Source organism: Apis dorsata, unplaced genomic scaffold (genome assembly GCF_000469605.1).
Source record: "Apis dorsata unplaced genomic scaffold, Apis dorsata 1.3 scaffold_270, whole genome shotgun sequence".
Taxonomy (NCBI): domain Eukaryota; kingdom Metazoa; phylum Arthropoda; class Insecta; order Hymenoptera; family Apidae; genus Apis; species Apis dorsata.
Window position 1 is genome coordinate 527,412 of NW_006263548.1, and position 11,238 is coordinate 538,649.

At 26.7% G+C, this 11,238-nt stretch overlaps 1 protein-coding gene and 1 long non-coding RNA gene across 4 annotated transcripts in view; one reads left to right on the top strand and one right to left on the bottom strand.

Moving 5' to 3' along the window:
• LOC102677060 (lachesin-like) overlaps positions 1–11,238 on the bottom strand; it is an 82,398-nt gene that overhangs the window by 58,845 nt on the left and 12,315 nt on the right. The window lies entirely within an intron of this gene.
• LOC102676781 lies at positions 4,457–10,504 on the top strand. Of its 2 annotated transcripts, XR_004150663.1 has the most exons (4): positions 4,457–5,084; positions 6,341–6,481; positions 7,970–8,699; positions 10,490–10,504. It is a non-coding gene; the product is annotated as an uncharacterized LOC102676781 (long non-coding RNA). The 2 variants fall into 2 exon arrangements; XR_421950.2 differs by lacking the exons at positions 7,970–8,699; positions 10,490–10,504 and adding an exon at positions 6,705–7,100 and having other exon boundaries at positions 4,816–5,084.

An 11,238-nucleotide genomic window follows, 5' to 3' on the forward strand; every position in this document is an offset into this window, starting at 1 on the left:
GGCACATATTTTTGCTACATGCTTTTGCTTTTTGTTTGACGATTGCAAAGCGTTTTATATATAAAATTTATATGTATATAACTATACAAATGTTTGTGGAATGCTATTCATATATTCGTTCCTGCATATATATTTAATATGATATGCATATCGAATTTGTTAGAACATCGTTGACCTATTTTTGACGAAAAAATTAATAATTATTTCGTAGAAAAATAAATGGAAATATCTTATAGTTTACATGTAAAATAATATATCCCTATTTAATTTGGTATAAACGATAAGCCAAACCAAAATAATAAAATAATTATTCTACGTAAATAGATTCTTACACGAAAAGAAAATAATTTTCAGAACAATTTTCAGAAGCTTTTGCGATTATTAATCTCTTTAAAGTTCTCGAATCAATCAACGACATTCAGTTATAATTGTTCATGCATAGGTTTTCTGAATTTTTCTTCTCGTTTTATTCTTTTATCGCTGTTAATCAATCTGAAGTATCGGAGAAGAGCGTGCTATCGATATGTACATATTCAGTTGCCAGAGTCACGTGTCACGAATAAAACGTTATCCTCCAATTGTATCTAGAGCAATAATATGTCAAACTCTTTGTGAATAAATTTTTTTCTATTTTATTTTCGATTTATTTTTTCAGTCAATTTTTTTTTATTTTACCATAATTTCAAAGATATTTTTCTGTATTTTTCTTTTTTATTTTTTTAAATTATACTTTTTAATCAAGAGTCCTCTGCTTTCTTCCATCAATTTTTCAGACTTTGTATGTTTTTTCTTTCTTCTTTCTTCTTTTTTATAGCATTTAATTGTGCTAAAATTATAATTGTGCTTTTTTATCAAGTCATTTTTTTTTTTCATAATTTTGCAGATACCCTGCACTTTGCACTTTTGATAATACTACTTTTTTTCTCTTTCAATTCGTTGCATTTAATTATTTTATGTCATAAAATTAAATAAGTGAGTGCACCTATATTCCACCAATCTTCAAATATAATTTTCTCCTCTAAAAAAAAAAAAACAGGATCGAAAAAATTTTATCCTCTAAAATTTTTCGATTTTCATATTTACATTTTTAAATCAAGAATCATCGACCGTGTACCACAATTTTCTCGATATCCTACGTTTTATATTTTTTTCGACATTACCTTTTTCTCTTTCACATTATACCATAACAATTTTTAATATTCCACGAATCTTAAAATATAATTTCCCCCCCAAAACAAGATACTATATGAAAAAATTTTCCTCTAAAATTTTTCAATTTATGTTATCGACCGTATACCACGATTTCCTAAATATTTTCCACTTTTTCATAACATAACTTTTTTCTCTTTCACATTCGTTCCATTCAATTATTTTACCATAACAATTACCATAACAATTAACTAAATAAGTGCCTATATTTATATATCATCTAATTTTCAAATACAATCTTTCCAAAAAATCCTGTATGAAAAAATTTTATCCCCTAAAATTTTTCAATTTACATTTTTGAATCAAGAGTCTCTAACTTATCGACCGTGCACCACGATTTTCTAGATATCCGCACTTCGCACTTTTTCGATGACATCGTTTTTTTTCCCCCTTCCTTTTCCCCTCCCCTCTTTTCACATTCGTTGCATTTAATTACGGTAAAAATAAGTTAGCGCTACGGTAATTAATTTCGAATTCCCGGGTAAAAGTTTAATCAGAAAGTTTTACTGGGTTCGCACGGAGGGAGTATCACGAAAGTGGCTTTTTAAGACGCCGTAAAGGGCGGAAGCGACGAGTGAACTTAAAGATATGGAGGAGTGGATGCCACCACCTTAATCTTCCCTACGGAAAAGTTTCCCCAGTCGCAAATCTTTCCTTCGCGCTTCCGTGAACCTCTCTTCCCCGCCCCCCTTATACGGCAACGAGCGTGTAAATCAGGGGACATTCGACTTTTTAAACGGATTACGCCATTTTCGCGGAATACGATGAAACGTTGTATTCTCCGTCAACGTTCGAGAAATTGAAAAATCGAAAATGATATCGCCATCTATTTCATCCTCGGAGATTCGGGTATAAGGTGTTATCGATATAGGAATATGAATGGTTGTGAAGAAAATCTATTTTTACTTGCTCGAATTTGGTGGAAATTGTCGCTTGTTGACGGACGATGACTAAGCGCGAGAAAGTTTTATGATACAAGAAGTTACGAAGTTTTTTAATATTGAAAATTTTATTTGTAAACGTTATGCGTTATTTTTTATTTAATTTTATAATATACGTAAGTGTGAGGATTTTTGTTGAAAAAAATAATTTTAATTTTTGACGTAAAAAGTTGTTTTTCATATTGAAATATTCATATTTTGGCATTTGTAGATGTTGCGTTATTTTTGATCTAATTTTTTATATATAATTTCAATTTTGAAACGGATTAAAATAATGGAAAAATAGTTGTCGTGAAAATGATTTATTTTTATTTGATGGAAAATTGTTGCGTGTGATGGATGGGATGAGAATTTTTCATAAGAAAATTTTATGATGTAAGAAATTATTTTTGATATTGAATTTTATTTGTAAATTTGTAAATGTTGTGTTATTTTTCATCTAATTGTAGTTTTAAAGTGTAAAGATTTTTATAAAGAAATTTTGTGGCAGAAGAAATTAATCGTAATTAGAAATTTTATTTGAAATACGGCGAATATTTTCGAATTATTTTGTAATTTTCTATTGTTAAGAAAATTTTTAAAGTTTGCGAATGAATAGTAGCAAGTAGTTAACTGTTCGCAGAGAAACTTGGCTGTCGGCGGCTTAAACAAAATTTTCCTCTTTCCTCCGAATTTTTACTTTTTATTACCAAGTTTCAAACGTTGGACTTAACGAATGATTGTATAATGTAGTAGAGAAATCATTTAAGTAAGTGTCCCTGAACTTTCTCATAATCTTCTGAAAAGTTTAGTTTGCCTAAAAAGATTTAAAATTTTTACTTAAACATTAATTTTTTTTTCTTCATATCGAAACAAGATCGAGTGAGATATAAAAATTCGATTTTAAGTAGTCAAAGATGTCGGTATTTCGAAAAGCGTTTAATTAACGAAGCTTTTCGAGGATCTAATATGGAAAAAAAATTCACTAACTTGTCTGATCATCTTTTACGTCCACATATCACTCACCTTTTTTTTGATTTCCGCTTGCGTTAAGATCACGAAAAGATTTCCATGATATATTTTGAATGTATGCTAATTTCATGTTTCATATTTTCGATGAAATTCAATCGTGATGCATATTTTCAAAGAACTGATGAAAAATTGAAAAACTGAAAAAGTAAATTATCAATCAGAAATTTGGAAACATCCTAATTTAGGTTAGAATTATTAGATAAATCTAATCTACCGATGCAAGTTGATAAAATTAATATTTAATTTTTTATTTAATATAGATAATGTAGAATACAAAATAAATAATGTAGGTAATGTAGAATTAGTAAACAATGTAGATAATGTAGAATTAATAATAAATAGATAATGTAGATAATGTAGAATGATTAAGAATTAAGCAAATATTTAATTTAAAATATGGATTGCCAAAATGTATGCGAGAATTATTATTTACCTGATTCACTGATCCATTAATAATTGACACAAGATTTGATGTTAAAAAAAAAAATAATCCAAATTCTTTCGAGAATGTCAATTTGTTTCTCACAGTTACAGATATGATATTATCTACTCTTACAATTAGTATAGTAGAAAATTAGATTGAAAATAGGATTCCTCTAATTTGTTCTTGAGGGATTCGTTGATACATAAGGGACTTTATCACGCGGACCATTTAATGGAGAGGAAGGTTATCCTTTGGGACAAAGGGACTTCTCGTTAACTCGCTCCTTTAACCGTTTCGCTAAACTCCCGTGACGTCTTGAGCTTAAAATCCCGTTGGGTTGCTTGTCACTCTCTACTTTCGCCTTGTCTCACTGTTCCTTCAATTCATCACACATTCCACTCTGATAATTGAGAAATCCTCCGAATAATCCTTTTTTTCAGAAAGATTTTTGATTCTTGTTCCTTTTTTTTATTTCCTTCATCAATTAATTTTTTATTATATTCGTGTTTATCTTTTCCTTCCGCCATATTCGTTATGAAACTAAAGTTTTTCGAGAGTTATATATTAACCTATATATGTCGCGAAAAACTTGCTAAATCCAAGTTAGATTTTTGTCTGTTTATATATTTGTGATTAATACGATTATTTTAAGTGTGCATGCTGTTGTAATATGGTATAGATGTAGTCTTTCTTTACATACATTATAATTAATATGATTAATCTGTTAATGTATAATTTGAATTCCATTTACATTTCAATTCTCTCTCGCTTTTTCAAATTTTAAATTATTTCAATTTTATTTATTTATTTTTATTTTATTTTATTTTATTATTGTAATTGTTACATTTTTTAAATTATTCTTATTTCTTTTTAAATTTTACTCCTTTGCTTTCAATATTTCCATGTTCTATCCACACTTGTCTTGCTTCTTTCTCCTTCATTAAATTTTTGTAACCATCCATTCTCTCTCAACATTTCACGCTCTTTTCTCTCCACGTTTTTTTGCACACGTAAACATATCCATTCCCGCGCAACACGTGCATGTGACTAAACGTCGCCACCACGAAATCTCCTCGTATTTTCGTGGCAACATTATCTTCTATTCACCTCAGAAAAGAAGGATAGAGATGTCCATTATACCTTCCGCACGTATACATATAATAAACGCAAGCATTCATCTAAGCGCCACCTAGCGCTAAAACACGAAAAGAAAAGAAGAAGAAGCGAAACTAATTTTGACATAGTCAACTTTTCTACCGTAGTTTCCTATTCGAAGTTCAGTTATAATTTAACGTGATACAGAGTGCTAAGAGGATGGATAAAGTCGATGAAAGTGCGAATCGGAGAGCAGTATTTTAAACTGACCTGGATTTTCTGTTTCTCCCGATAGAAGGAATATCTCGTGTGATGCTACTAACCTTCTCTCGACCAATGATCGATATTTAAATGAAATTCTACAAGTAGATCGAAAAGAGGAGCAATATGCAGTTTACAAATAAGTATGTTGATTTCATTTGTGCAACTGTTTAATTTGTTAGAATGTATTTAATATATTTAATAGATAATAATTCAGTTCTAATTATTTATAATTGATTGATCTGATTTATAATGTTCATGTTAGAGATAGTGTGATGTTTATATAATTTTATGTATTTATTAAATAATTTGTTTGCATGTGTTTATTATAATATCTCAGTTTTGATCATTTATAGTTAAATATTGTAATTTTCACATTAGCATGATGTTTATATATTTGGTTATTTGCTTTGCTATATACGTATTTAATAAAATATATAATAATTCGTTATAATAATTCATAATAATTCGTTTTAATCATTACGTTAAATATTATGATTTGTAATTTTTTGATGTTGGAGTTAATAATACATATACAAATAGAAATATTGTAATATATTATGCTATTGATAATTTTTAAATTTTTATTAGAAAATTAATTGTTATATTTTGAGAAAATTCAAAATATCCAAATTTTCACGAATGGTAGAATAATTCATAAAATGCATTCGAACAATTTTAATCGTTCTACAATAGTAGCACAGGCCGACAATCAATCACAGTAAAGGTGAAAATTAGTCGCGCAAAACCAATGGCTGCTGTAAATTCATAAACGTCGCTTTGAACGAGATGAATTTCGGTAACACCGGCAGTTAAAATTGTGAATGTGACAACAGAAAATTTTTATTCAAAAGTAAAAAATATGAATTCGAAAGAAAGATTTTAAAAAAGTAATTTTTTACTATAATGAAAAATTCTTATAGTTTTATATAATGTTTAGTTGTTAAAAGATTATTTTCGAAAACAAGTTTCAAACAAATTTTAAGAATTGTATTGAGTATTTTTTCACAAGTAGACATAGTGAAAATTACTTTTGAATGATTATTCTCAACATAGTTTATTTGTAAAAAAAAAAATATCGAGAGCAATTCTCAAAAATTTTACTTTCAAATATTCGCACTCTTAAGATACAACTGCATTTGAAAGTAAAATTCTTAAAATTTATTTTTGAAGATATTTTTTATAAATGGACAGTAACTTTTACTTTCAACACAATGTCTATTTACAAAAAATATTCTCGATAATTTTACTCTTGAATATATTACATCCATTTTTATAATAGAAATTCTTGAAATTGGTTCCGCGATTGTACCAACATTTGTTACATTCTAATAAATCTATGATAGCCGACGTTGGTACGCCTGACGCGACTCTGCGCGTAATCTTCCTAAAATTTCAGAGACGACATAACCTAAATCAGTCAGTACTGCAATTGCGACAATGCCGATGGCTGTGAATCGCGGAAGGAGGACGACAGACGACCATGCCTGACGACAGGAATATAGAAGAAAAGAACGAAAAGGAAAGGAAACGTGAAAAGGTAACTGAACGAGAGGAAAGGAGAGAAGAGAGATAAAAAAAGAGAGAACACCTCGGGCGAAACATCACGTTCGACCTCACATCGAACCAGAAAATTGTACGATGCGCGAAACAGACTCGAACCAATTTTTTTTTCTTTCTTCCTTCGTTCATCTCTTATTTTTTTCCTATCTCATCCCAAATGTATATTTCTTCTTCCTTTTTTTTTTTATTTTTTACCATAGCAAAACTGCAAGTGCTTCAAAACGAAAATCTATGCAATCACGGTTATCGCTGTTTGTTCACTTCCGTCAAAAGCGAAAAATTGCGATCGAGATCAAAGAGGCACTTTGATTGACAGAATGAATAAGTGCACAGTCATTTCTTTTTTTTTTATCCCCTCTCTTTTTCCGACCAATGGGAAATTTTAATATACCGAAGAGAAAATGATTCGAACAAGTTTGAACAATTTTTAAAATATCGAGCAATAAACGTCTGTACTTTATATATAAAATCTGGATATACGTAGATAAAATTCAAATCGTTGAATAAGCGAATTCTGTAACATAGATATATTTTTATTTTTGTGTAATTTAAATATCAAGAATTGAAAAATTACAAAAGAAATTTCGAAAATCAAATATGAATATTTATTCATTTTTTCTTTCATATATAAAGTCTCTCATGATAAGGCAAAATAGATTGTGATAAAAAATTTTTTTGAAAATACATATGACAAAAAAAAAAATTTAAATATGCTTTTTCCTATTCATATTATGATTACAATTGAAAATAGGAAATAAAGTTACATATAAAATAACGAGTGCTACGTATCGTTACCGCATTGAAGGTAGCAACAATTGTTTTTAATTTTATCGCTCTCCACGTTGACATTATTGATCCGAAGAAAATTGAACACTCGTATAAAGTTTAATTATAGTAACTTCTGATAAAATAAAATGTTATTTGTATGTTTATCGTTGAACACGCAATTACTTTTGTCCACTCTATTCTTCACTCGCACCTGGATATGATACCAATATAATCAAATTTTTGATCATGAAAATTTAACGACCTTCCCATTGTATCAAAATCATAGAATTTATTAGTTTTGCTTAACATTTTTCATTTTGTTTGGTTGAATTGAAAATAATTTCAATCATATTATAAACTAGTACACCATCGATAAACTTAACCTCTTTTTAATATCATAAAGATAAAAATTTGACTTACTATATTTTCTCTTATGATTTTCATTTAATTAATGTGTCTAAAAAAATTTTTTTTTTTTATTTTGCGATTGTTGAAAATAATTTTAGTTATATTCTAAAATAGTATAGCATCAATAAACTTAACCTCTTTTTAATACTCAAACTCAAAAGATCAGAACCATATTTTTCCATCATATTTCTTCTTACGATTCTCATTCATAATTAATATTTTCCAAATAAATTTAAAAAAAAATTCTGCGAGTTTGGAAAAATTTTATATTATTTCACGTTTTTTTCAGCTATTACATTAAGGTGATTGCATTTACCTAGAATGCATACCTCTTACTTCACTGCGCAGCACTCTGGTATACTGGATATTAAACTTAATTTATTTTGCCAATGTTTAATATCAAGGAGGATCGTACAATTCACACAATTCGATTTATCTTCATTTACTCGAAGTATTTCCATTTGTTAAATCGAACAGAAATATTATTCTCAACTATAATTAATTAAAAAGTTCAAACTGATGTTCAAATTTTAAGATATTATTTAAATTTTTCAATCGTTATCAATAATATAACTAAATAAATTTTCAACTTTTGAAAAATTACATAAATATTTTTTTATAAATATATATATAATTTTCATACATTTCAGTTATTCTCATCATATAGTTTATGTAATGTGTATATTCCGTTTCCATGGATGGTCAAGTATTCGATCAACAGAATTTAAATAGATGAGTATAATGTCTGATGTTATAGTATGCATCGGTTACTTTCGCAATTAATCAAAAGTTTCTCGTAATAGTGAATGAACCTGCTAAATTAAGGATAAATTAGCGTATAACGTGACCTCGTACCTGGTTATCAATCTCTTATTAACCTCATTGAAGTTCGAAAAACTATATAACATCGTATTAACTATACTTATCGTAACATATTATCGAGAGAACATTCCACATTATATCGAATTCCTGTAATATATTGTAGATTTTATTGCTTCTTCAAACTGGGAGATTAATCTGTAAGTATATCTGAAAATAAAGAATTTTTTTTTACTGTAGATATTATAATGATTAATTTCATAGAGATTAATTACTTGATTTCTGGAAAGTTAACCTCTTCAGAGACACTGTAAGATATTAAAGGCACAAGTTACAGTACTTGTTATGAAAGTAATCGTCAAATTTAAAAAAAATATTATCAGTGTTTCCAAGTTTTTTATTATTATTATTAAAATATTGTGCATTAAAAAGTTTTTCGACAGATATTAATTCAAAGAAAAATTAAATTTATACATATGTGTTATCATTGTCTCTGAAGAGGTTAAATACTAATTATATAGGATAATTCATTCAAATTGATTCATTTGAATATCTTGTGATAATGATGCTCTCATATACTCTCATACTGTTAGTATTATTGTATAATATTTTAATTATATTATATTAAAAGACTGTGGTAATACTAAAAATATTTTAAACAAAAATTATGATTATATGATATAAATAAGTTTTTTTTATATGGATACATAGAGAATATGTAAAGATCACTTGTTAAATATAATTATGCAATTTAATATATTGGTTAATACATGTCTATATTTTCTATAAGAAAGTATTTATATCCATTTATATTATTAAAATCATTAATTTAGAATTTAGACTTTACGAGTAGCTAAAATTCATAAATTCTTATAAAACATAAAATAATAGATAAATATTAAATAGTTTCAGTATTTGGTATATTAAATTAAGTTAGATTAGATTAGATAAATAATAAAAATAGTTTGAAATATAATAATAATAAAAGTAGCTTTTTTAGGCATTGTGGTAATAAATAAATTTTATTGTTACTTTTTATTTATAATCTACTTATGATTAATAATCTTATCTATCGACATGTTTCTTGAGAATTGACAAAAATTTGTCTTGTATCTTGTAGTTGTAAAAGGAAACAACGCTGTTATATTTTCACAATGCTGGAACGCATCGTGGCTATTTTCTTTAACAACCACGACACGAATCTCGCATCACGGCAATTTTTAATAGGTTAGAATGCATCGTGGCTTTTCGCGACTTTTCAAAAAATGTAACAACATCATTTCTATGACAGCATATCGCGTTTCTGCTCATGATTCTTTCTTTCGATCAAAGCGCATTGAAACGCGTTTTCGATTTTTGAGGTTAATATATGTATGCACGTAGAAATGAGATTATTTCATTTCTTGCAAATCTTCAAAGTTCAAAAAAGAATCGAAATTTTCGGATTACCAAAATTTTTCTTTATTAGATCGACGACGAAAATTCCAAAATCTTTTCAAAATTGGATAGTTTGATTTTTCCAACTCATTTAAATTTTAATAAATATTCAAAAAAAAAAAAAATAATTTTCTTTTTTTACTTTGAGAGAAATTTTTGAATTTAGATAGTTTAATTTTTCCAAGTTATTTAAATTTTAATAGATGTTTCAAAGAAAATAATCCTTTTTTTTATTTTGAAATAATTGAGCGGTTTAATTTTTTCAAGTTATTTAAATTTTAATAGATATTTCAAAGAAAAAAAATAATTGAGTTTAATTTTTCCAAATTATTTAAATATTAATGGATTTTTAAAGAAAAAAATTTTTTTTTTATTTAAAAAAAATTTATTTTTGAATGATAAAGTTAAAATTGAAGTTAGTAAATGTAAGAATAGGTTCTTATTTAAGCGAAGTTAAACAAGTGACTGTTCATTGGTACTGCTATAAGTTAATTTATTTAGCAGTATACTTTTTGAAAGTTTATCTTTTAAAATTATAATTTTTTTGTTCCAGTGTTAAATATTTATATCAAACTCATTGATATTTTTGTCAAAGAAAGTTTCGAATTTCAACAGATATAAAATTGCAAATTCAAAATTGAAAACATTTCAAATTAGATTCCATTCATCTATGCCTTGTCTATGCCTATACATCATAATACTTGCATCCATTGCTTTTCCTTACATATGTTCATTTGAAGCGTTATCTTTATTAACTATTTGATCTTTGATATCTAATTAAGCCGTATACAGTTTATATTACGCGTATATACAGCGATGCAGTATACAGTAATGAGAAGTTTCTTCATTAGCAAGTGTTTTAGCTGGATAAGCTATAAATTGACTAGACACTATATGTTGCTCTTGATTTAGAGAATTTACATTGCGATGCAATTCTTTATGAATCAAATATTGCGTGATTGAAAGTATTATAAAATTTTATAGAAATGAATTTGCAGTTATATACTTTACATAATAAATCTTTTATAAAGGACAATTGAAAAGTTGAAATAAATAAAAGAAAATAATGGAAGAACATAGAAATATAATTGATATAATTTCATGAAAAATATTTGTACCAATTGTTCACATTAATAAATAGTTACAATTAAAATGAAGATATTAATAAAAGAATCTAATTACAATATTTATTTTATTATTATTAAATTATAATTACATTGTAAATTTATATATATATAAATTTTTATATATATATTTATATATATATAAATTTATATATATATAAATATATTTGAATATGTG